General features: G+C 44.5%; 1 protein-coding gene across 2 annotated transcripts in view; it reads left to right on the top strand.

The window, feature by feature from the left end:
- The first annotated feature begins 20,703 nt into the window (after positions 1 to 20,703).
- The window catches only part of PGBD2 (piggyBac transposable element derived 2), a 43,042-nt gene continuing 35,915 nt past the window's right edge, over positions 20,704 to 27,830 (top strand). The window contains exon 1 of one of the 2 annotated variants that reach the window (XM_033097010.1): positions 20,704 to 20,850. The gene's annotated coding sequence lies outside the window, so the exon portion shown is untranslated. The remainder of the gene's footprint in view (positions 20,851 to 27,830) is intronic. The other variant, XM_033097008.1, reaches the window with a different exon arrangement.

The following is a 27,830-nucleotide window of genomic DNA, read 5'->3' as shown; positions in this document are numbered from 1 at the left end:
AGAGAACGGAAGCCTTAGGCACAGAGACTAGCCGCCCCCTCCCTACCCTCCCAGAGCTCGCCCTGCCCCCACCCGCCCAGTGCTAGAAGTGGAACAGTAGCAGTGTCAGATCAAAAGAACAGAATATTTGCAGTTCTGAGAACTGTGGTCCACAGACACAGATTCACAGCCCAACTAATTCCAGCAAAGAGGAGGGAGAGGTGGGAGCAGGACCGGTTGTGGTGGTGGTCACCGCCATTGCTCTGGGCCACCTCTCACAACCCACCCCGCCCCTGTCCCCACCTATCTGGGTGGATCCCTGCAGGAGTAAACAGAACTGCTGAAACACATAGGCTTTGAATCTGGTGCACGAAGAGCTTTGGAACTTCAAAAGCTCTCCGCATCCCCACACAGACACTGTGCCCTATGACCCAGGCAAATGGTTAACAGAGGAGAAGCCTGCTTTCCAGGGAATCCCCTCACTGTGTGAGAAGCTGGAATAGTGCAGAGAAAACATAACACTACAGTGTGAGAGAGAAAAAAAGGGCTCCAGTCGGAGAGAAAATAAAACATTCTACCAACACGTACTGGAAAACAAAAGAAAGACCTCTTCCTATCAACCTGTTTCAGAACCCATTCCTGTAGATGTCTAGGAAGAGAAATAATAAGTCATTAATTGCCATGAATAACCAACGCAACAAGACAGCTCAGAAAGAAAATGAAAAGTCTCCAGAAAAGGAACTTAAAGATATGCAAATATGTGACTTAAATGACAGAGAATTCCAGATTGCAGTTCTGAAAAAACTCAACGAGATGCAAGAAAACACAGAAAGGAAGTTTAATGAAATCAGAAACACAATCAAAGAACAACATGAACAATTTAACAAAAGATTGAAATTTTAAAAAAAAGAACCAAATGGAATTTCTGGAGATTAAGAACTCAGTAGAAGAAATGAAGAATGAAATAGCCAGCTTAGGTAGTAGAGTTGACCAAATGGAGGAAAGAATCAGTGACATTGAAGATAGAAACCTGGAAATGACATGGATGGAAGAAGAAAGAGACTTGAGACTTAAAATAAATGAAAGAACTCTACAAGAACTTTCTGACTCCATCAAAAAAAAGCAATATAAGAATAATGGGCATACCAGATGGAGAAGAAAGAGAGAAGGGAACAGAGAGTATATTCAAACAAATAGTTGATGAGAACTTCCCAAACTTGTGGAAAGAACAGGATCCTGGAATCCCAGAAGTAAATAGAACACCTAATTACCTCAACCCCAACAGGACTTCTCCAAGGCACCTTGTATTGAAGCTGCCAAAAATCAACGACAAAGAAAGAATCCTCAAGGCAGCCTGGGAAACAAGATGGTAACCTACAAAGGAAAGCTCATTAGATTATCATCAGATTTCTCAGCAGAAACTCTACAAGCCAGGAGAGAGTGGAACCAAATATTCGAACTATTGAAAGAGAGAAATTATGAGCCAAGAATAATATACCCAGCAAAGATATCCTTTAGATATGAAAGAGGAATAAAGACCTTTCCAGACATACAGAAGCTGAGGGAATTTTCTAATACACAACCTGCACTACAAGAAATACTAAAGGAGGCCATTCGACCACCATCAACAGGGTCAATTTGTGGCAACCAAAATATAAAAAGGGGGAGAGTAAAGGCCTGAACGGGAATATGGAAAGGGAGAAAGTAAGAGTGCTGAAGAAAACGGAATACTCTAAATATCAAACTTTCTTTTACATAAACTTAAGGGTAACCACTCAAAAAAAATCCAGAACTTTTCACAAGTTCATTTTGTCAAGTGGTCATCAGGCTTCTGCTCTGAGCTTTCCTATCCTGTGTGTTTACGTGAAAGCACAATGTGTCCCCCTTCAATAATCTGCATTAAGGTACTTTGTACAAACAGTGGGTGTCAAAGGCTTCACTAAGGTTACCTACATGCGCTTGCCCCATGTGCAAACTGGCATAATGATGCAACAGGGCTCTGGGCTGCCACACACCAGGCTTCTTCAGGACTGCTCAGTTTATTGGCATGAAGATAATCATGAATTACATACAAGTATGAGCCATAGTTATCAATGTTACCAGGCTGAGACCCGAGTGTTGTCTGTGTGAATCCTAATTTGACCATGTAAGGGTGAAGGTATATTTTACACGATTTAACAATCTAGTTTATTTTTCTTTTCTCTTCTTTTCTTTGTTTCCTTCCCCTCCTCCCTGATTCAATTGCTGTTTTCCCAAGGTTGCATGCATACCTCGTTAATCTGGTTAATTGCCAGAACACTGACAGAATCTGTTTCAGCCCTTAGACTTCTAGACGCCGATAACCAGACTGCAACTCCCTTGCAATTTTCCACCAGATGACGCATGAATGGCTCCTAAGTCTGGTTTGAGAAAACATTGCCTTGGAACAAACCGGACTGTAGGATGCATTTTTCTAGACATCAGCACCCAGGAATCACTTAATTCCCTCTTTCCTTTGTTCTGCCTCTTCTTATGTGCCTATAAAACCTTCTGGCTGTTTTAGGAACAGGGAAGATGGCCTTTGAGACAGGAGTCTACCATCTTCCCAGAATGCCGGCATTTTGAATAAACCTCCTTTGCTTTCCACCAACCCTTGTCTCTCAGACTTTGGTTTTCTACCATATTTCCCCCCAAATAAGACCTAACCGGAAATAAGCTCTAGCATGATTTTCCAGGATGCTCGTAATATAAACCCTACCCCAAAAATAAGCCCCAGTTAAGATTGTCAGCCAGCCGGCTGCATTTAGTAGATCTATTGCAACACATGACAGATGTATTGAATTATAAAATAATAATATTAATATATAATTAAATACAAATAAATATTATTGACCTTAACACTTAAAATAGATGACAATATAAATTATAGTCAAGTATTTGTAAATACCCAAGCTGGCCCCTTTGGACGAGAGGTAAACACCTATGTAAACAGATGAACTTGAGACTTCTTGCCGAATGACCAATTGGAGTACAGACACAACGCACTAATAACCTGCGCACTTGATAATGAACAGATGTGGTTTTGTCTAATATGAATCTTCATAATTCAATATGTCGTGTGTTGTAATAGACATACTTAATGCACTCATATGAAATAAAGAAAGGTTTTCTGAATATCTGTGCCTGCAATTTTTCATCGCTTTTGTGTGGACCATCATTCTTAACTGTCATCATTTTTGTTGCCACTCCTGTCTCGTACGTCTTCAATTAACACTTGATTTAATTCTAGATTTAAAGGGAATAATATCTTGACCCCCAGACAAGATGAATGCCAAAAGAAAGAGCTACTCCATCGAGTACAAGAAAGGAATTGTGGAGGTCTCCAGGGGCAAGAATCTTACGGCTTTCTGCAAAGAGAAGAAGGTGGATCGCCGAACGGTCCGAAAATGGCGAGCAGAGTATGATACGATAACCTCAGTCAACAGGTGGACGAGGGAAATGCTAAGATGTACAAGTGTGGATCAGGTCAGCAACCATTATTTCCTGAGCTGGAAGACATCACCTGTGAATGGATTGCTGACAGGAGCGCAAAGGCTTTGGTTGTGCGCAGGGCTGATATTCAAGCATCTGCCCTTGCAATGGCACCACAGTTAGAAATATCCCCAGAACAATTCAAAGCATCACAACACTGGCTGGATGGCTTCCTTCAGCGATATGAACTGTCTATAGTAAGAAGATTGACTACACTGTTCAAGCTGGAAGATACTGAAGTTATTAAATGTGCACTTGCATTCAAGTCCTTTGTTGATGGCATCGACTTTCCAACATGATTACTATGGATGAAACTGCAGTGTTTATGGGCCAAGGATCTCAAATGACAATTGATCAGAGGGGTGCCTTGTCAATCTACATTCCCTCCGCTGGTTACAAAAGGGCATGTGTTATCTGTATTTTGGCAATTCGTCTGGATGGAAAGAAAGCCCCACCTCTAATCATCACTAAGGGCAAGAAAGATAAGGTTGAACGTGTTTCAGGCATTTATGTTCTTGAAACTGAAAAAGCCTGGTGCACACAAGCAGTTATAAGGAAGTGGGTAAATTTAATGCTGCCACTGAGTTGGCCAAAGAGGTCTGCTAGTCTGGGTTTCAGCCAGCATTCACCGCGTTAAAGACATGAAGAACTTCCTTGCAGAAAGAAGAATAGACCAAATGATGATTCCTGCAGGAATGACTCTATCTCCAGACTCTTGATATTGCAATAAAAAAGCCATTCAAGGACCATTTGCACATGGAAATCAATGACTACATTAAAAATAGAATGGAGAGAAATCAGCGTGGAAACTTTGTGAAGACTGGTCTGCAAGAGGTTGTGACTTGGGTGAAGAAGTCATGGGATAAAATCCCTGACAGCTGTGTTGCCAATGCACTACGAGCAGGCTACGTGGACAAGAAGGGCTCATTTAAGGAGAGCTCTATGGCTGGACATAAGAGATTGGGGTCAATGGTTCTACAGGAAATGGAGGCGCACGAAATTCAAGCAGGAATTCAGGGTTTGGAGAGTTATGACGATGTTCCAGAAGAAGATGACAGAACAGTATTTGAATAAATGTAGATTTTTGTACATGAATAAATGAATAAATGTAGATTATTGTACATGAAAAAATAAGACATCCCTTGAAAATAAGCCCTAATGCATCTTTTGGAGCAAAAATTAATATAAGGCCTAGTCTTATTTTCGGGGAAATAGGATAATGGCAAGCAGCCAAGGACACCCAGTTGGGGCCTCACCTCCACTCACCTCCAGGACTAGTTAATCTCTCAGGTTGAGAAATGAGGGTCACTGTTGATTTGGTGCTGTCGACTGAACAATAACATTGGCTAAACAGTTCTAGCCCATCACCAAAATGATTTATTTGGGAAAAAGAAAAACAAAAAGAGAAAAAACGCACTGGAGCATCAGAATGTGCAGACCCAGGAAGCCACTGCACATTCCCCCTCTGTTTGAAGGTGGAGCATACATATAACAGAAAGACAGCAAGTTAGAACCATAAAGTTTTATAAAATGGAAGTTAGGACCATTGGAGTTCAAGGAGCCCAAGTCCACCCACAGACCTCCCAGCCTGATCAGTTTTCTTAAAGTCCCAGTTCACCTTTCTCAGTGCCAAGGGTCCCGTCACTGTCAGGGCTCCTTCAGGGGTCCTCTCTGCTTACTGTGAAAGTCTAGTCTCTTTGGATTCAAATTGCAAACTCAGGTATTGAACAAACAGCATACCCTAGGAGATGGGAAATAAAGAGTGTGGCTCCATTTGTGTTTGTGCATGTGTTTGTGCAGCTGGAACCTACTTGCCCCTGTCAGTTCTCCTGGCACCCTCCTTCTCCCCACCATGTGTCTTCCACTTGCAGAGGCAGCACTTCCTGAAGGGATGCACTGTGTGTGTCCTGAGCTGCCTTCTGGGAGTGAGGCACTCTGGCTGGACCAGGGATGTCCTCATCGACAGTGCTGATGGGTTCTCCCCGGGAATTCAGCAGGAAACTTTAAAAAATGATGCTTACTTGTCTGTGATAACAAGAGCAGTCGACCAGGAACTGGCAGTGGGAGAACCCTACTTCTCAAAGAGAAGGCTGATCAGAAAATGTAAGGTGGCACAGCCCTGCAGCTTGCTGGGGGTGCGGCAGCCAAGCACGAACATAGATAATATTTATGTGTTTATATGCACACACACACATGTGTATTATTTATGTAGAAAGTACTTTAAACCTACAGAAAATTTACAAGAGTGGTGATGAGTGACTCTTTACTCAGCTTCTCCTAATGCCAGCACTTTGCAAAGCAGAGTAGTTACCAAAACCAGGAAGTTAACCAAATCTCAGGCCTCACTCACGTCCAGGAGCTTTTCCACTCGTGTTCAGTCAGGACTCCATACTGCATTTGATGGCCATGTCTTCTCAGGCTCTTTCCATCTCTGATGGTGCCTCATTTTTTTCTAACTTTGACACTTGTTAAGAGTGCCACTCAGGGGTCTCATTAAATGACACTCAGTTTGGGTTTGTTGGCTGTTTTCTCATTATTTCATGGAGGTCATGCATTTTTGGCAAGAATGCCACAGAAGTGACAGTGTGTCCTCTCCAGAGCTTCATGGTAGGGGTAGCCTGTGCAGAGCCATCCTGTTAGTGACGACGGTAACCTTGACTGGCAAAGACTCGTTTTGAGTTAGAAGACTTTGGGGGGAAAACACACCACAACAAGCAGAATGTTCCAGGCTGGGTGAGCCACCAGCCATTGCTTTGAGAAGTCTGTCCACTCACAGCCAGCAGAGGGGTGTGTACCCTAAGGGCCTTCCCTCTGTTGGGTGGGGCTGCACTAAACACCTGCCTCTTCGTCAGGGGCTGAAGGATGTGGCTGGCTTGATGGATGGCACCTGCCCTCTCAGTGAGTGTTTCTCACACATGTTTGGCCATGACCTATAATAATAACAACAATAACGAGAATGAGGAAAATAAAATAAATGACACTGAGCCAGACATGGTACTAAATGTTTTATATTTAATATTTTTTCATACAATTCTGGTAACAATCTTATAGGGTAGGTACTATAATTATGTTCACAATTCTTAGATAAAGGCGTTGAGACCCAGTGAGATCAAGAAATTTTCCCAAGATCACAAAACCCTAGGAGACAGGGCCGGCATTTAAGTCCTGGCTTCCTGGTCCTTGAGTCTGACCCTTCACCTCACACCATACACATACTCTAGACATACACAGTGCACACCACACACCACACATATCACACACACATTCACACATACAGACCAGAAACCATAAACACACACCCACCTCCTCATACACACATAACACACTAAAATACCACATATACTCTCACACACAATCACACACAGTTACACACATACTCACATAGTCATATAACTAAAACAAAAATTGTGCACAATCTGTCTCTAACAGCTGTGATGCTCTGAAATTTTATTTTTAAAAATGGTGGACTTTGCTAACTACATTAATAGTTCTCTAAAAGATGGGAAAACCCTATCTGCAGCCCACTAGCCTGAGAGATGCCACGCTATCCTCTCCTTTATCTGTTAATCCTGGGGCCAGATCGTACAGTGTGGACTGGCTGTGCTGATAGCATTTCTGAGAAAATCTGCAATTATGAGTGTGGAATATGACTTACACTTTTTGAATTTCCCCATATAAATTTTGAAGACTCGATTCAGTGATTTGTCATCTCTTTTGCTTAATAAGAAATATGTACTTTGATGGAGAGTCAAAAGAGAATGGTCTAAGATATTTAAAAAAAAAATGTTTTGGAGAAAAGTACAACCCCTTGTAACCAAAGTCTTTAGAGCTAACTTGTACTTTTCTAAGCAATGACCAACAAAATGAAAACTCCTAAATTTTCTGTGAGGTCTTTGCAGTAAAGAGTTGACTCAGCAGGTCTGGAAAGTTCAAACCCTGTACCTCCAAAAAAAGTCCTTGCCTGGCTTCTGGGAAGTAATATATAAGCCCCTGGAATGTCCTGCCTGCTAAGATCTACCTGGAACTTTGGCCTCCTCAGATAATCTGTGACAACAGTGTGACTTATGGTGGGGAACTTGGTGGTAACCAGTATCAGCTTGAACTCTGGAGGGACTGGAGACTGAAGTCAGCCACCAGGCAGTCAATCACATCTGTATGACTGACTTCCAATAAAAACCCTGACACTGAGCCTCAGGTGAGCTTCTTTGGTAGACAGAACTCTGTATGTGTTGTCACGCATCATCTCTGGGGAAACTAAGTGCTGTTGGTAAGGCCCTGCTGGGAGGACAAGTGAAGCCTGCACCTGGTCTCTTCTGGACCTCGTATGCTTTACCCTTGCTGATTTTAATCTGTGTCCTTTCACTGTGACAACCATAACTGTGAGTTTAACAGATTTTCTCCATTCTGTGATACCTCCTATTAAATCTGAGGGTGGTCTTGGGGAGCCCCAACAACATGCTGATGTTTGGGGATGTAACCAACAGGAAGAAGCAGAGGCTGTGACTGCGTTTGACTTCTGGTTGTGCATGGGCTTTGTGGAGACCAGTCCTACTCACTCGGTGTTAGTCCTACTCCTCCATGGTGAATGGCTTGGTTGGTGTTGTGGACCAGGACAAACAAAGTCAAATCTTGCTTTTTCAGAACTCCATTAATCAGAATCCTCATTTAATTGAAAAAGTGCTTTTCTGATATTCCTCTGGGGGATGGGGGTGGTTGTGGGGAGGGAGTTAAATGATAGGGAAATGGGCTGAGTTGGGGATGAGGGACTGCAGCATCCTGGCTTCCACTGGGGAGATCAGAGTTCAGGAGCCCTGTTCTAGTAAGAAGTGATTGGAGAGTGGCTTAGTGATGCTCACAGGTCTGTGAGCAGATCGATGCGTTTCAGGAATAGTTCAACTCGAAGTTTCTCTTCTACCTCACATTACAGAAAATGAGCTGTGTTCCTTTCTGACATTCATCCGAGTGTCCTGGGCTCCCAGGCCAGATTTTTTCCAGCTCAGCACAGCAGATCTGCCTGCGTGCACAGGCAGGCATCCAGGCCAGCTTAGGGATCCAAACTCACGCAGCTTAGCCTCCCTGGTGGCAAATAGGTGGCCTGGAAGGGGCTCAGCTCTTGCCTGCAACCCAATTCACTCACTATCATGGCACTCTCACATAGGTTTGCAGCTTTAAATACCATTTGTACTGTCTAGCCAATCCATCTCTCTAGCTAGGACCTCCTCCCTGACCTCCAACTGGATCTACTGGCCTGACTTATCAGCACCTCTCACAGAGTTCAAGCTGAATTCACACCTCTGCCCAACCCCATGCCAACCTGCTTCTATCATAGCTGTACAGTTGGTCCTGACTAGTGGCACCTCGATACTTCCAGTTGCTTGAGAAAAAACCTGAGGGGTCATTCTGCACTTGTCCCTTGCACTCACACCAGCAAATTCCGTCAGCTCTGCCTTCAAAATGTACCCAACCACTTCGCAGCCCTCCACTGTTGCAGCATGTTCCCTCTGCCCGCATGTCCTGTCTGGGTATCTCCACTACAGCCTCCAAGCTGTCTCCTCTGTCTGCATGCGCTGTGCCCTCCTTGTCTGTTGTCAGCATGGTAAGTGGAGACCTCCCCTGTTTTACACCTTTACCTAAAGGCAAGGGTACCACATACCATGGATTGTAGAAGTTGTTGCGTCATTGGAATTACCCCTGGTCGTTCACAAAAGGTGAAAAGACTTCACAGACTCAGCCTGAAATGAGGAGAGCAAGGAGGTAAGTTTATTCAAGAAGAAGGAAGCCGGCCTAGACATTGCCACGGTAGAGGATTGCACCTAACTTTAGGTTAGCTTTTTCTTATATAGAAAGTGTAGGCAAATTTCCTTATGGCAGGAGCTGTGACGTATAGACTGAGGTCATTTGATTGACATGTTGGTTATATAACTAGTTTCTTTCTGTGCATGCTCTTACCCAGAATGCATACAGAAAACCCATGGGGAGGCCAAGCTTTAATGTTCATTCCATTCTAATTGCATTATAATTAGGTTAGAGCTCAATTAATGGGCAGGTTTTGGCATTTTGCACATGTGTGAATAACCAGATAAAACCAGTTGTGTCTTATCTCCTCTTTCTATGAGGGTTTAGACATCTTAGGTTTATTTCTAAGGGATGAGCCTGGCCGGTTCCTGGGGAGGGGATGCAAGCCTGGGCAGTCCCCCTTCAGGTTCACTTTTATTAACCCTTTTCTGCCCCATCATTCTCCCATCTCTGATCGGAAATGAAAAATCTTTGGGAAATGGATGAAGGTCAGTCTTCTGTAGTTGCTTCAGGCTGGGTAGGGGCGTAGAGCTGTTCCTACCTATGAGACTGCTGGTCAGGGATGGTGGAATGACTGGGCCCTGAAAATCTGGGCAGCGTTGTCTATGGACTTAACTAAGTTAGGCGCTTTGAGCTGGAAGTTAAAGTTCCGATCCAAGGGGCTGATGGTGGTTACAGAGTCGCTCTCAGGGATGGGCTGGAAGCCTTGCACACGAGCCATCTGTAGCTTAATAGGCTCGATTCTGGAAGAGATAAACTTGACAAGAAGGTTAAAAAGGCAAGGTCCAAATAGGAGTAGCCCAAGGATAATGAGAAGAGGAACAAGTAAAGGTGAGAGAAGGGACTATAACTCGGGTCCCTAAGAGTGAGAAGGGCTTCCAAGCTGGGGTGTAAAGTAAAGAGGAAAACTGGAGCTCTTCAGATAAAGGTAATAAAGAGCAGCTCCAGGAGTCTGGGGTTAGTTATTAGTGCTTATCAGTCCTGGGAGAGTGACTTGTTTGTTTGTTCGAAGAAGAGCTTAAGGCCTTCAGTTGGCTCACAGGAACAGAAGCAGTAGTCTTTCTTCTGGGGGTGTCCTGTGGAAACTTTAATAAAACATGTTTGATTATAGGGAAGGGGACCTAGCTGTTGACATTCTGCAGCCTGATAGTAGTTGGGGTGCTTAGGAGAACTGCAAAGGGTCCCTTCTGTTTAGGAGTTAATTGGGCTGTTAGAGACCCCTTCCCCTCTAGGCTTTTAACAGTACTTGGTCTGACTTTACAACTTCCCGACTTTAAGGGGCTGTAATGTGTAGAGGAGCCAGCCTGGGGGAGGTGCCAGTCCCTATATTTTGAGTGCCTGCTGGACTTTTTCCTAAGTTGATAATACAGGAAATAATAGAATTGAGGTCAGACTCCAAAGCAATGGGCAGCAATTAGAGTCAGGGCGTAGAGGTCTCCTGACAAAACTTTTCAGAGTCTTTTTTAAGTCTGCTTTGTCCATTTTACATTTCCTCTAGGGTATAGAATAATGGTAAAATAAGCCTTAATCTAGGGGCCTTTTATCTTTACAACCGAGTAAGTTTTAGAGGAACTAAATAGGCCCAGAGTGAGGGCTCAAGAAAGAATAAATGGCTTCTATATAAATCAGGAAATTAACAGGCTTACCTGCCACGTCAACAGTCACCCTCAGTTCCACCACTGTGATGAGAAGAGCTTGGGAGCCTCTGGGAACTTCAGGTCCAACAGTGATCACAGCCATCTCTGGTGAAGGAGTTAGTCCCCACTCTCTTCAGAGTAGGAGGCAATCTCTCTCCCAGTGCCCTTTAGTTTGCACTGGGGACATGGCTGGTTTGGAGGATTAGGACACTTCTTACTCCAGTGGTCTGGGCTTTTATATCCAAAGCAGGCTCGTTTTATCTGGCGTTTCCTCTTCTGGGGTTTCTGGGGTGCCCTGAGGTAGCCTCAGCCCTAGGTTGTCTATAACTATGGCCAAAAGTCTGGCCTGTCTCTGGCCTCATCTCTAGTCTCACTGTTCCTTTATTCCTCATTTTCTCTGCTTCGGTTGTTAAAGATATTTAGACAAATTTCCTGGCCTTCTCTAGGTTCTGTATCGTTTCATTAAAATGCAACAATGGGTCAGAATTACTATAATTTCTTGCCAGGTTAGGAAAATATTAGGGATTTACCCCAACTTATCTAGGTTTGTGGTAAAAAAAAAAATAATAAGTTGAATTATTATTTATACTGACTTATATCTGATATGAGAAGGGACCATGAATGCCAGTAGTTCAAGAACATAGAAATTTATATAAATATTAACAAAACTTAGTTCTTAGATTTAGTTTTCTTCAGTAACCAAGGACCTGATTAAGATAACATAAAATAGACGTTATTGTGATGACATATGTAATCTTTGCTTTTCAGCAAGCAAAAATTTGCTTTTCAGCAAAGAAAACTTTTTCATAATATTAATAGTAGATCAATAGTCTAACAAACTTTGTCTAGCTTAGCAGAGAGAGAAAACTGAACTCGAATTGTGTACTAGCTTATCTTTGCTATTTAAATTTACTTAGTTAATCATATTTAACTTAACCATATATATAAAATTTTCTCAAGATTTTTCTTTACAAGCCTTTTACAGCTTTTCTGGTCCATGTTAATTTGTCTCTTTTCACTCACTCAGAAATAACTATCTTCAAGACAAACTACTTTCTTTTAGTTCCCTTAAAAATGTATTTTCATACCTTGTATCTTTCTTGAAAACACACGTCATTGTTTTATATTAATCATAATCTATAACGTTCACAATCTTAATTTTTACTGATAACCAAAAGCAAGTAATTAGCACTTCAAAAGCATAGGCTTTTGCAATACAATACAAGATATATTTATTAACAGATCTTAAGTTATCTTTTAACATTCCTGTGACAAGAAGTCAGAAATAGATAAACTCAGACCAATCCAATAATTGATATTTCAGTATTTCGTTATTTTGGAACACCTGGATAGTTAATAACTTTTACCATTCAACACAACTTAGCAAAACCAAGATCTTAAGTTACCAATAGATGCTGAGAAATCACATCCAAGCATCCTTATGTATAATTATTACTGAAAAGTTTTATCAAAACCTTATTTCAGTTACTTCTTACTAGTTCTTAACTCTGAGATTTCAAAGTCAATTATTACCCAAGCTATTTTCTTGACAAATTCATGAATTTATTTTTGTATACTCAGGTAAAACAAAAGATTCCATATTTAACATTAATAACCTTAAAAGACATGTCTATTTAAGTAAAAGTTAAACCAGCCTTAGTATGCAATATTTCTTGGATCACGTGATCCTGAGAAGTACTTGAGTTAATTTTTATTATCTTACTTAATATAAGCTCTTAATCTTTTATTTTTAAGCCAATCAAACATTACAAACTGGTAATACTATCTAGAGGAAACAACTTTATAATATATAAAACACAGTCAAATACAAATATTAGAGACCATGTATAAAAACAGAACCACCAATAATTGCAGAGAGGACCTACGATCTTATCGTTGTCCTTACAACTTCAAAGAGGCTGTGACAAGGAGAGGGGGTGAAGGGGGCTTGCCGCCTGGGTTTAAAAGTGCTTCTATTTTCTCTTCAGTTACCTCAGCCTCAAGCGGCGGCTGCAGCAGCCTTTTGTTTACATTTGAGGTTATCTGTAAGATCCTGAAAGTTACTGAGAATTAGAAAAACCTTTTAAGACTTACTTTTGCCAAATATCTGAATATAGAGTGGTGTACAAAACAATTTTAACTTCAAAAATAGTATAATAATTTAAAGACCCATTGAGAGGCTACCTTTCCTTAGAGTTTAGAATGTATATGTGCCAATAAAACATCATTGGCTATTAATTATAAGTGGACCAGTTTGCTAATGCACGACCTAGGGGGCTCTCAGAAGGTATAGATACAGAGCTCCCCATCAGTTTGGTGTCTAAGACACAAATAAAAAGGAAAAGAAAAAGGGAAAAGACAGACAAGAGGAAAATAAAACAAGTAAGTTACATAAACCAGAATACTTACGGAACCAAATCCTCCTGAAATGAGGAGCTGGGGTTCAAAACTGGTCTCTGACTGCCCAGCACTGCAGATTGGCCTCAGAGAGGCCCAGGTTGGGCTCAGACAAGAGGCCCAGATTGGCACGAAGCCCAGATGGCATACAGGCCCAGAACAGTTGTCTAAGAGAGGCTCCGATGGCAGAGACAAGGGATTACAAGTTCCCAGCTTGAAGAATAGAGGGGTGTCATGCAGGGTCTCAGCTCACGCTCCCCACACAAGAACACAGGATATGGTGATGCCAAAAAGGAACAACAATGGAGCCATAGATAGGGTAGTCATACCACTATATTCTCGATGGCGGCTGGTTGAGACACAAAAGCAAACATCTGCCAGTACCCCAATGAGGGGTCTTCCTGCACCCCAGTCTCGCTGGAGGCTGGGCAAGACACGGGAAGTAGGATCAACATGATCTACAATCCACAATCCGCTTCTCTGCCAACCAACAAACTTACCTGCAATCCGTACCTGCTAGCACAGCCATGGCAGCTATATCAGTGGCTAATGGCTAACCGGTAACAGCTGCCATAAGGAAATTTACACTTTCTACATAAGAAAAAGCTAACCTAACCTACTAAAAAAGCTAACCTTACCTTCTAAAGCTAACCTACTTCCCATGTCTCACCCGGCCGCCAGCGTGGCGGGGGGGTACAGGAAGACCCCCTGTTGGGGTACTGGTGGATGTTGGGGTACTGGTGGATGTTTGCTTTTGTGCCTCAGCCAGCCACCATCGATAATATAGTGGTCTGACTCCCCTATCTATGGTTCCATTGTTGTTCCTCTTTGGCCTTACCATATTCTGTGTCCACCTGCCGAGAGCGGGACCAGAGACCCTGAATGACATTATGTAATGCATATCATATGTAATTGTGCATACATTTATTGTCCCCATGGGTATTCTTTACCAATAGCAATTCTTAACTTTACATAGGACATTAAATCTTTAGTTGTACACAGTGCATCCAATCCAGTTCTTGTCAGCATGCATTTCAACTCCAGCATCATTCTTAACAGGTGAGTTTTGAGAAACCAGCAACCTCTTAGTCAACCCCCCTCTTCTTGCCCTGGGCCCCTTACAAGTGGGAGGTCCTAGTCTGACACTAAACTTGGCATCTGGTTCTTTCTTCAGAGCCTTCTTGCCTAAAGTCTGCACCCATTCCCCTAAGTACAACACTTTGATGAAGAGATTAGTCACACGCCCATGTTCCCACACAACTGTGGTGTTGTGTGTGGCATTCCTCATTGTTGGGCAGATGATTCTGCTGATGGCTGTTGAAGGCCTTGATGCAGTCAAGCAACTCGTAGCTGAACTTTAATGGAATATTATTTACCAACATCATCAACCATAAAGTGTTATTTAGTCATGCGTGAATGACATGAGAATTTTTATATGTAAAATTTCTCTCCAGATGTACACATGTACATGTACATGCATACACATGAAATTAAATGATGACATAAATAAATAAAGGTATGAAATTAATTCCCCAAATCCCTTTCCTTCCTCAAATACCTATAGCTGCAGCTTTTAAAACAATTTTTCTACTATAAAGAAGGATGGTATTTATAAACAAACTATCACAATGCTTATATAAAATTTACTCACAATATAATACACTTAATTTTAATAATTAAAAAATTATTTAAAACTTATTTACCTTATTTCTCAGTTAAAGAGAATTTCAAAATTTTCATTTTTAGAAAGAATTTTGGTTTAATTGGCTGAATTTTGCTAATCCCTATTATGTAGGATTTTTTCCCTTCTTTCCACACAAAATTTGAAATGTTTTTCCTAAAGATTTGACTTTTTTATTGTTAATATACTTATTCCAAATCAAGGCACTGAAAATGTCTATGTGGGCTCTTAAAAACTCCATAAACATGTAGAGTTAGTCTGGATCTTTTTACTAACTTTTGATAAAATTACATATGCTGGAATCCACACTGCAGCGAGAATGCTTTTTGGACATTAAAAATCTGAGAGGAGCAGGCACTGAGCTCATCACCACTTCGATAGCTCATTACTCCTGGCTCAATCCACCCCCATGGGACACAGCAGTCATACAAATTAAACAATAAATGGAAGTTTGTCTTATACTAAGCAGCACATGTAAGGGTTGGTAAATTTCATGCCAATCACTGTTGTCACATGATTAACTCAATAAAGCTTGGCATAAGGCATGTTTAAGAGAAGCAAGAAATAAAGTAAAATTTAAAGCAAAGCTGTAAAAAGCTCCAGTTGAAATAAAAATAAGCTACAAAATGTTTTTAAATATGATAACTAAGACACCAATATTCTAAGCCTTAAACTTAAAAACAAATAGGTTACTGGGGCGGCCGGATGGCTCAGTTGGTTAGAGCGCGAGCTCTCGACAGCAAGGTTGCCGGTTCAACTCCTGCATAGGATGGTGGGCTGCGCCCTCTGCAACTAGAGATTGAGAACAGAAACTGGACTTGGAGCTGAGCTGCACCCTCCATGGCTAGATTGAAGGACGATGACTTGGAGCTGATGGGCCCTGGAGAAGCACACTGTTTCCCAATATTCCCCAATAAAATTTATAAAAAACAAACAAACAAACACCAAATAATAGATCAGTTTTATTTTTTTGCCAGAGTAATAGTACTAGGAGTAACAGCTTAAAACTCAAAGGCAGGGTGATGGGTGTTTTTATAAGAGACAGGAAAGGAGAAGACACACAAAGACATAGGGAGAAAGCCACGGGGACAGAGGCAGATATGGGTCCAGGAGTGCTAAGGACATCCATCATTGGATTCAGAGCCTGCTCTAATCCAGGATGATCTTACCTCAACACCCTTACCTTTATTACAGTTTCAAAGGCACTTATTCCAAATAAGGCCATATTCTGAGTTTCTGGGTGGATATATCCTTTGAGAAGGCACACTAAGAGAAGGTTAAAACTTCTAATACCACAAGCAAAGCAAGTGTTACTTTTTATACAACCTTCAGTGCACTCTAAGGAGATAGCTTAGTCAAGGAGAAATCATATGGGCTTACCTGGAGGACCCTGGCACCCACCCCTCCATCACCACCCTCTTCCTTCTCTTCTCTAACGTCCATCCATTTTTCCATGGCTATCTTACTCTCCATCTATTTTTAGTCTATACTTATTTCTCCATTTAACCTAGGTCACCCCCCAACTCCCCCGCCACTTCCCCAAATCTCTATAATCCTTAATAGCCCACAGTAGGACCTGACATTTCTGGTGGTTGGTATGCTGATTTATTCTGGATGAGTGTTAGCCTCTTGTTCTCAGATTTCTCCATCCTCTGTTTGATTTCATTTATGAGTAACAAACCAGTTTCAAGCACGTGCACTGCCATATGAATACAGTCATGTGCCTTAGTGATAGGGACACATTCAGAGAAATGTCATTAGGCAATTTCATCACTGTGTGAGCATTGCAGCACTTACACTGCACACCTACGCTACATAGAATAGCCTACTGCTCCTAGGATACAACCCTGCATAGCATGTCACTGCACAAAACAACATGAGATTAAACCGAGCACAAGAGAAGATGATGCAATGAAGAGGGGCAGTAAGCATGAGATGTATGAGGCTACTGGCAGTGTACATGGCATACTGTTCTACAGCAAATCTTTTTTATAAGTAGAAATAGTACACTCTAATGATAAAGAGTATAGTATAGTAAATATGTAAACCAGTAACAGTTGTTCATTATAATTTTCAAGTAGTATGTACTGTAGATAATTGTATATTACACTTTTGTATGATTGGCAGCACAGTAGGTTGGCTTACACCAGCATCATCACAAACACATGTGTAATAGTTTATGACGTCACAATGGCTATGATGTCAGTAGGCAAAAGGAATTTTTCAGCTGCACTATAATCTTATGGGATCTCCATCATATATGCAGCCATCATTGACCAAAATGTTATATGGTATATGACTGAAGTGAAATTCTTTCATATGCCCTTTCTATTATCTGAGGAGGGAAGTGGGGAGATAGAGTGGGAGGCAGGGCTCAGTGTAACCCCTCCCCAGGTTAAACACTATGAATTAGCTAGAGGTTGTAAATACTCCCATTATTCACAATAGCTTAGGTTGGATCCTCCTTATTAATTAGGACAAAGGCTGGGTATGCACTAGATAGGTATTTATCTAGAAAAGACAAATCAGTCAGTCTCCTCCTTGCTAAGAAAGGCTCCCAAAAAATGAGGATTTCAGTACACACATATAACACGTCAAATCTCAAACTCTGACCTCCCACCAAACCACCTCTCCCTTCTCAGTTGCTGGCAATGCTATCCTTCTATTTGTGAAGGCCAAAGGCCTTGAGTCTTACCTGACTCCTTTCTCTCATGTTCTCCATCCAATTTATGAGGAAATCCTCTAGTTTCTATCTTCAAATTATATCCAGGACCCTCTTACTTCTCTCCCGCTTTACCATGAGAACCCTGTCCCTTATGTCTGGTAACCTCCAGTAACCTCCTGTCTGGCTGCCTCCTTCTGCTTCACTCCATAGGGCATATGTTATGGCTACATGGACCGCATTCCTCATCTGCTGGAGCCATGAGTGAACACCACGGCCACCAGTTCACCTCTGCAACTCCATCTCTTTGACTCTCTTTGTTTACTCAGCTTTAGCCATGCTTCTCCTCAAACTTATTAGGCTTGCTCTCACCTCAGAGCCTTTAAACATGCCATTCTTCCCGACTCAGGTATTTTTCCTTTGAGTTCTGCATGGTATGCTCTTCAGATCTTTTGGCTTTCCCTTCAAATGTAGTCTCTCAATGAGGCTCTCACTGACCACACTATTTATAACTGGACCCACTATCCCCATTCCCTACTTTATTTTTCTCCATGGCACTTTCCATTTTGACAAACCATATATTTTACTTATTTATTGTAACTGGAATGTAAGCACCATTGTCATGCAGAGTGTTATTGGGGGGGTCTCAGCTCCTGCTCCCTGCATAAGAAAGCAGGATATGGCTAGTTCAAAAGGGAACACCTACGGAGCCATAAATAGGGGAGTCATACCACTGTATTCTCACTGGTGGCTGGGCCAGAGACACAGGAAGCAGGAGCCACACGATGTGCAATCTGCCGTCCGCTTCTCTGCCAACCAACCTCACTTGCTAACTGCAACCCGCACTTGCTAGCTCAGCCACCATCCACTGCTAGCGTAGCCACGACAGTTATATTAGTGGGCAATGGCTCACTGGTTACAGCTGACAGCCAACTACCCACAGCTGATGGCCATCTGATCACAGTTGATGGCCATTTATTACCTGAGCCAGCACCTTTTCATGTGAGGCCAAGAGCCTGGAAACTGCACTCCTGGCTCTGTCCCCACAACCATGAAGACAAAAGGTGTGTGTGTGTATGTGTGTGTGTGTGCACGCGCGCTTCCCCTTCACTGTTCTAACAGCAATTCCTAGAGCAGTGGCTGTCACAGAGTAGACACTCATTAGACACTTATTGAATAAATGAATGAATGAATGAGACACAGGGTCTGGGGAACAAAACAGCCAGGAAACATTGCCCCAGCCTTACCTATAATAGCACCCCACCCTCTCAGGGCTCTTAACTTGCTTTATTTTTCCTCACTGCACCTATCACACTTTGAGACATTACATACTCTGTTACCTGAGTGCCTTCCCTATTAGAAAGTGAGTCCCATGAGAAAAAGAATTTTTTGTTCTCTTTTGTATCTGGTGCCCAGGGCCTCCATGTATACATGTGGAATGAACAATGAAAACTTGCGTGTGTCCTTAGCTGCATAATCTCACAAATAGGCTTGATGACTTATTTTTTTGACCCAGATGTTTTCAATCACACTTTACAATGTTGACCCTGATAAAAATATACCTGACAAAAAGGAGTCCTCATGGTTAATTTGGCTCAAATTCATAACCAGAATCTAGCAGCCATTGTTTACAGAGAAGCCACAGACTGGGTTTCTAGCCTCCTGCACTGTGCTCCTACTGCCTGAGTCAGCCCTTATAAAGGAGCTCCTAGAATCGAAATTCAACCAATAGGACTTAAACTTTCCCTGTCCAATCAGAGATACACAGCTATCTTCATTTGTATCTTCACTGAGGCATCAGAACTCCATTCTAACCAATCAAGACAGTGCTTTTTTGACCAATCACAATGTGAGGATTTGGACTCTTCATTTGCATGAGAATAAACCAATGGGGGGGGGGGCAGGAACTCTTCACGGAATAAGTCAGCTTCACTGCAGTCTCCTTGAAGTGCACTCTGTTTCCATCTAAGACTCCTTTTCCCTGGGCTGCTGTCTCAGCAGACCAGAGCAGAGCTGTAATGGAGCTGCCTGACAGGTCTGCTGTTTCACAATGGAGCTGTTTGCACTGAGTAAAGTCTCTCTCTCCTTCACTGCACCCATACTGGGGACACCTGTTGGCATTGAATCAGCAAAGACAATCTTTTGTTTACAGTAGTGAACACAAACCCTTATGGAGAAACAAATGCAAAACCTTCACTACTTTGCCCTCTTGGATGTTTAACGGTATCATCCCAAGGATTTCTGTGTTTGGACAAAGACTTCCAGGCCAAGGGACCCTTTTTGTGAAGTCCACTGTTCTATATTCCTTATAGAGTAATGATTCTCAATCTGTGTGGGTGGGCGGGTGGGAGGGCAGGGGTAGACTAGGGTGGAGGGGGACACTGGAGACATTTTCAGTTATCCTAACCAGGGTTGTAGGGCTGTGGTGTGCTGGCACCTAGTAGGTACAGGCCAGGGATGCTCAATCCTGCAATCAGCTTGCTAGCTTTGGCAAATAAAAATACACGTGAGTAGGGTTGGCCAAATTAAGTACATTACTCCCGGGTAAATTTGAATCAGATTAGCACCATTGTCCATCTGATATTCAAATTGAACTGGGCGCCATGTATTTAATTTGGTGACTCTCTACCTACAAATAATAGGACAGGCACCCCCACAACAAAGAATTATCTAGACGCAAACATCCAGAGTGTGGAGGTTGAGAGCAGTGGTTCTAGAACCCTGGTTTGCACAATCGCCTGAGGGTGGGGAAGGCTCGGACTGCTGGGAGTGTGATGCAGTAGGTCTGGGATGGGCTCCCGTTTGCACGTCTATCAGCTTCCGTCCTGGAGAGAAAAAAAGTCTTCGTGCCTTCGCGAGCAGAAGCGAGAAATGTGTCTAGCATGCCACGCAAGGCAGCGGCGTGAGCGGAACTCGCCAGAGCGGCAACGTACATTTCGTGGGACCAGGCCCGGGCCTTGCAGGCCCCTCCGTGTTCTCTCTGGGCGCCGCAGAGGCCTAGACCTATCCCGGTCGCCGGGTTGAGGGCGTGGCCGTGGCTGGAGGCGGGGCCGTGGCGGGGCGCGGGAGGCGGGCAGAGGCGCAGCAAACGCTCTCGTGCCGGACGTTGCGCGGACGCGACGCTCCGGGCACAGCGTTGCCCGCGATGTCCCGCGCAGTGCCGTGAGGCTCTGGCCCGGCCAGCGCAGGTAGGCGTCACCCCATTTGCGCCGCCCACTGGGCCCCAGCTTGGGTGCGGGAGCGGCGGGCCCTGGCGGTATGTTTTCTCAACGGCGCTCCAGCGGTTGACTCTCCTTGCCACGCTCAGACTGGGCGGATGGGACCGGGACAGGAACAATGGGCTTCTGGGCGCCGAGCTCCAGGGCCGCAAGAGGGCGCTCCGGCCGCGGGGCGGGGCGGAGCCGGGGCGGGATTGGCTAAGGGCGCGATTGGCTAAGGGCGCGGAGTGTGCGCATACCTGTTGCCGGGGCCAGGCTGAGGCGGGACACACTGTGGGCGGATATGGAGCCGGGGCGGCGGGGCTTACGCCGGTGGGCGGGGCCAGGGAGTAGGGCTTAGGTGCGGAGCCTATGCCACGCCTCCTCGGAGGAGGCGGGGCTCTGCGCGGACACGCGTTGGATGTAGGGTGTTTGCGGATTCTGCCTGTCTCTGGGGTGGCTGAGGTTGCAGAGGGTGTTTGTGTTCCACTTTTCCTCTTCATCGTTTGGTATTGAGATGGGGAGAATAAGGGAGGGGGCCCATATCTCACAAAGGCCTTTCCGGAGCCGTTTTGCACCTGGCTCAGGAGGCGTTTACTTTTATAAAGTGTCGTATTTAAGAAAATTAATTTTAAGTTAAAAAATCATACAAAGAATTCCCACATTCTGTTCACATAGGTTCCCCAAATGTTAACATCTTACCTCACAGAGCAGTTAGCAAAACCAGAACACTTAACATCTACAACTTTTACTCAGATTTGTCTGTTTGTCTCAGCCATTTCCTTTTTTGGTATAGGACCCAAGCCATGATTTATTTACATTTAGTTGTGGTGTCTCATTGGAAAAATTCACATTTTGAACAGTGGAAGTCCCTTCCCCCCAAGACCCATCAGTGTGGTCCTGGGAGAGCCAGGTCTCAAATCCAAGAGCCTTTTCTTCCTGGGGGCCTGGGCCAGTTAAGATACAGCTGGGCCTCTGGGCAGCGTTGGCACAGGAAGTCACCTTCTGCGCTTTGACCCACCTAACCCTGGCTGCCCAGACTCTCGTGGTTCTCCTCTTATGGCTCAGGTTGACCTTCTGCCCTCATAGCTCTAAAGACGCCCTCCTTGGCCATCTTTCCTTTCTTGGCCATCTGGTCTTTTGTGGTGTCAGGGATCCTGTGGCTTTGAGCATTCCACAAATCCTCAGAAAACACTCGTTCATGACTCCAGCCAAGGCCCTTTCTCTGTCCCAGACCTGCAGAGCCTGTGACCTACCTGCTGACTTTCTGGGCTATCTCAAAAGCATTTCCGTCTCAATATGGGTAAAAAGCAACTGGAGGTCACCCACGTCTGGTCCCCTTCTGGTGCTCCGAGCCTCTGAGTGGCACCACTCCACCCCAGTCACACAGCTGGAACCACAAGAGGCCTCCCATCAGTGCAGCCCTTCCTCTCCTTTCTCCATTGGCACTGGCATCCTGCTTTTCTGTCTGCCTGCACCTGCTTTGGTTCCTCACTCAGTTGTCCACACCGTAGTCAGAATAAGCTTGTTAAAATACAAACCTGATTGTTGTCATGCTCTGCCTGTAATCGTTTTTGATGCCCTTTGCTTTAGGATAAAGACAAGGCCGTGCACGGCTGGTCCAATCTGTTCATGCACCCTTTCTCCCTCAGGTTCCCTACTCTGGTCTGACTGGCTGTGCTTTGCCCCTCATTCGCTGTTCCCTCTGCCTGGGAGTCTGTTCTTTGCCTACTCAGGGAATTCCTACTGCTCCTGAAGGGCTGCCTAGTCATCCCTTCCTTGGGGATATGTCCTGTGACCTCCCTGACTAGGTTCAGTCCCTTTTTGCAGGCCCTAGTCTCTCTTAACTCCTCTCCTTGGTAGCTCTGTCATAGTGGCAATTTTGTACATGCAGGCTTGGCACCTAGTAGCCACTTCTGTTTGCCAAGTGAATGAAGAAGTGATGGGGTGCTTAATGTGGATGCCCCAGAACCTCTCCCTGGACATTTTTGCCAGTGGGAGTCTGCATAGCTTGTAGGGGCACTGCTTACTCGTGGTCCATTCTTCTGTCGGTTTCATCAGGCAGGACAAGAAGGATGCAGGGGCCATACAGGAGAGGAGGGAGGGTCTGGGGCACAGTCTGAGGACCTCTGAGATGGAGAAGTGGCTTCTGTGGGCCTTCCTGCCTAGCTACCCCTTCTGTCCTGGTTGAGCCCACTGCGTTGATGGACTCTTCATTGACAGACGTGTCCTGTGCAGGGTTCCAGAGAACCTTTAGGAATGGATCTTGGGCAGGGTCAGTGTAGAGCAGGAGTTCCTAGTTCTGTTATGAGCAGCACTGAAAGCAGAGTGTCAGGATGGAGATGGTGACTTGCTGCAGGGTGGCGATTGGCTCTGCAGTGTGACTTCCTCAGTTTAGCGAGTATTTACTGGGTGCCTGCTGCGTGCCAGGGGTCGTGCTGGCTTCTGGGGATACAAGGTGAATACATTCTACCTCTGCCCTGCCATCAGGGCTTGTGCTGCATCAGCTGGCAGTAATCAGGGGGAAAGCTGCCCTGGGGAAGCCTGGAGTTGGAGAGGGACATTGCAGGGTATGGGGGGCTCTGAGCTGAGGCGGGGGCTGGGGAGCAGGCTGTGAGTGGCCTCGACCTCACTCTGGGGATGTGGCATTGTGACATGGGGAGGTTCTCGGCAGGCCAAGAGGATGGGCTGGTGTCAGCATGACGGGGTGGGGGCGGTCACTGAATGTTGTGCCCTAGGACGGCCCAGGGGAACAGGGCCCCAGAGGAAACGATGATGACATGAGCTGGTGAGGATCAGAGTGACTGTGAAATGGTAACACAGGTCACAATCCCTGACACTCACATTTACCCTCCCAGACGTGGGTAAAAAGTCAGAATGTTTGAATTTCGTTGAAATCATACTGAAGCACCCCTTAATCAAATATATTTCTGTAGCAAAATGGGTATTTAGAGTAAGTAAAAGAGCTAGAGATTATAAAGAACCTCAGATCATTTGTTGCCAAATTTTGAAAAAATGTTCTGTTTTTCACAATGTTTTGAATTTGAGACTTGTGGGTAGGGGTGTGCATCTGAAATGTTGTGTGTGCTTCACATGGCCTGACTCTCAACAGTTCTACTGGGAACAGTGAAGACCTGTTATATAGGTGAGGGGCTGAGGGCACAGAGAGGGTGAGTGGTCTTCCTGTAGTCACACAGCTCATCACATTGTTAACATGTGGGTGATGGGGGGTTGAAGGACCAGATCTTTCCCCAGTCTTCAGACACCTGGCGTCTGCAGCCAGTCTGCCTGAGTGCCAAGGGAGCCCTGTACAGGTGCTGGTCCTTGATCTGCTGGTTTCCAAGAGGCCTGGGACTTGGGGCCTGGTTGAGTGCTGAGCTCTCCTCACGGCTGTCAAGGAAATGATGTGCAGCGTCAGGTGGAGCTCAGGAATGGGGGTCAGAGGAGGTGCGCACCAGCTGGCCTATGGGCCGGCCCGGCTGCAGGAAGTCTAGGTAAGCAGTTTCATAGGGTTGTCTGAGGGGCTTCTTCACAGGACTGCTGTACAGGAGACGTGTGTTCTGGAGGCACAGACGTGCCTTTTGCCTGCCACTCCCTCATCACTGCAGGCAACTGTCTCCAGGGGCATTGAGGAGTCACCTTGATAATGTTTGCTCTCATATGTGCAGGTGTCTCCTGTGCCTTTGTGAGTGTGCGTTCAAAATACGTAAAACGCACAGGAACAGTTTAAAGGATAACAGAACAGTTTTGAATATTGCACTCAAGAACTAGAGCCTTATTGAAACCTGGGAGCCCCATGTGTTGGCCCTGATTGCATCTTTTCTCTTCATAGGTAGCGCGGCCCTGAGGCCCCTCACTTTTATGTGCAGTTTACCAGTGTATGTATGCACGTCCACATGACATTTGTGTGTTTTTTTCCATTACTGTTTAACTTTTGGTCCTTGTAAAGTGAAACCGTGTACCACTTCCCTGGTGTTTGCTCAGTGTGTCTTAACTTGAGATCCCTGCTGTGTGTGGCTGAAGTGCTTCAGCTTTTCTGTGTACACCCTGTATCCTTTCCCTGGTGGCGATTTGTGCTGTCTCTAGTTTTTGCCACTGTGGAGAGACCCTGCAGTGGGTACTCTGGCTTATGTTCCCTGGTGCATGGGCATAGCAATCCATCTAGGGCTGCTGGTTCTCGGGTGGGGAGCGGAGGGGACACTTTTGGGTGTCATGCTGGGTAGAAGCTAGGCTGGCTGCTAACCAGCCCAGTGTCCAGGACGGCCTCCCCCCTCCAGCCCTGTCACATCCCAAGGGGCTGAGTGCTGGCCCAGTGCTGGTGCCCGCTGAAAGCCCTTCTGGGGAGGCAGCAGTGTGGATGCACTGCAGACACTGCTTTCCTGACTGTGGCCTCTTGCGTTCCTCATTGTCCCCCCTGACACTTGGTAATGATGACCTTTAAAATTGTTGCCAACCTGGTATATGTGAAATGACATCTCCTGTGGTTTTAATTTTCATTTCTCAAATAGTAGTGAGATTGAACATCTTTTCATGTTTGTATTTCCTTTGAGATGTGCCTGCTGGTACACTTCTGCCCATTGTCCTGCTGTGTTATTTGTGTTTTTCTGAATTGTTCCGGGGATTTCTTGGTATGTCATAGATACTAATCCCTCATATTTGTGGCAGATAACTTCTTACAAGTTTCTTCTGGTCAACAGACAAGTTCTGAATTTCGATGTGGTGGGATGTAGCAGTTGCTCTCTCTGCGGTTGATGTTCTCTGGAGGCACACCCCCAGGTAGCTCCTGGACCTCCTGGACCACATTGAGCAGGCTGGAGCTGGTCACAGGTGGCTTCAGGGTCCCCCATTAGGACTCAGGGCCACAGGCCTGCCACTGGTTCCTGGAAAGGCACAGTGGTGCTGAAACCATGTGTTAGGTCGCTTCAGGACCACAGCTGGCAGAGGTTGGCAGGCCTGGGTGCTGCTGGGTCCCTAGGGGAACGGGGCTAGCGCAAGGTCTCAGCTGCTTCAGGATCCGGAGTCTGGTCCAAGGCTGGCAGGCCTGTTACTGTGGGTACCGATGGCATGGCTCCTCCTTGGTCCCTTGGCAGAGGGGACTGATTGCAGGACCATAGCCACACAGGCCTGTAGCTGACTCCACAGGGTGTTGGGCTGCTTTGACTTTGCAGTGGAACCACGTGTGGCGAGCTTGCCACCAGGGTGCAGGCTGACCTCTTCAAAGCAGCTGTCCTTGGGCTCGGGGTTCACGGGTTTGCAGCCTCCTGCCTGGACCCCAAAGCTCCCACAGAGGCACTTTGTCTGTGGCTGGCTGCCAAATCACGTTTGTGTGGGGTCTGCAAGCTGGGCGTTACCTGGTCCGCCATTGCTGACGTCACCTGGCTGTTTACTCAGGACAGGTCAAACCACGTCTTAGTAGTGTGTCTGCTGATCCTTAGTCATGGAAAGAGGTGTGTTGAAATTTCTCACTCCTGTGGTGGATTTGTTGATTTCTATAGTTCTGTTATTTTTCACTCTATTTTGAAATTATGTTATTAGATGCATAAAGTTTAAAGTTACTGTGTATTTTTGGTGAGTTAAAACTTTTTTCCTGTGAAGTGACCCTTTTTCTCTGATAATGCTTCTGTTTTATATTTTATCTTTAATTGTAAAAAGACACAAAATGAAATTCACCATCTTACCCACTTTATTTTTTCCTAAGTTGAAGTATAAATACTTTAATACGGTATTGAGAACTGTTTGGGTTTTTCAGACTTTGACAAAGATCTTACGCAGGCTGAGAGGAACCAGGCAAAGCCACAAACTGCATAGTCTGTTAAGGTGGGGCATTGGATATCATCACAGTTCAATGGAATATAAACAAAGACAACTTGTAGAGATGCTTTTCAGACTGAAGCACATCAAGGTTGGTGAACTTTGAGGATAATTTTCCTAAAAGCAGCACCTTCATTCCTTTGGACTGACCATCTTACCCATTTTTAAGGAGTGGTAGTTACACTCACATTGTCCTGCAACCAATCTCCAGAAATTTGTTATCTTGCAAAACCAAAACCCTACAACCATTCAATACTGACTCCCCATTTCCCCCTCAACACACCTCTGGTAACCACCATTCTACTTTCTATTTCTATGAATTTAAATACTTTAAGTGCCTCATATAAGCGGAATCATATAGTATTTGTCTTGTGGCTGGTTTATTTCACTTAGCATAATGTCCTCAAAGTTCATCTGTGTTGTAGCGTATGAAAAGATTTCCTTCATTTTTAAGGCTGAGCAATGGTCCCCTGTAAGTATTCACCAGGTTTTCTTCATTCATCTTTCGGTGGACATTTGAGATGCTCCTGTCTCTTGGCTATTGTAAATCATGCTGCCATGAACATGAGTGTCTCTTTGAGACCTGCTTTCAGTTCTTTTATTTGTATGACCAGAGGTGGGATTGCTGAATCATACAGTCATTCTATTCTTAATTTTTGAGGAATTTCCAGGTTGTTGTACATAGTAGTTGCACCATTTTACATTCTCATTAGCAGTGCAAAGGGTTCTAATTTCCCCACACCCTTGCCAACATTTCTTATTTTTTGTGTTTTTGATAGTTGTCACCTTCATGGGTGTGAGGCAGTATCTCAGCCTCGTTTGATTTCTCTAATGATTCATGATGTTGGGCATCAGTACAGGCTTATTAGTCATTTGGCTTTTTTGCGGGAAACGACGTCTGTTCAGGTTCTTTGTCCATTTTTTAATTGTGTTACTTGTGGTTTATTTTGTGTGTGTGTGTGTGTGTGTGTGTGGTTATAAGAGTTCCTTATATATTCCAGATATTAACTCTTACCAGTTGCAAACATTTTCTCCCATTCCATAAATTGTCTCTTCTGTTGTGTATCCTTGATGCACTTTTAAATTTGTTGTAGTCCCTTTTGTCTATATTTGCTTTTGTTCCCTGTGCTTTTGGTGTCATAGTCAATAAATCATTGTCA

This window comes from Rhinolophus ferrumequinum, chromosome 24 (genome assembly GCF_004115265.2).
Source record: "Rhinolophus ferrumequinum isolate MPI-CBG mRhiFer1 chromosome 24, mRhiFer1_v1.p, whole genome shotgun sequence".
NCBI lineage: Eukaryota > Metazoa > Chordata > Mammalia > Chiroptera > Rhinolophidae > Rhinolophus > Rhinolophus ferrumequinum.
The sequence above is the reverse complement of the archived record's forward strand: the minus strand, read 5'-3'. Positions and strand labels throughout refer to the sequence as shown.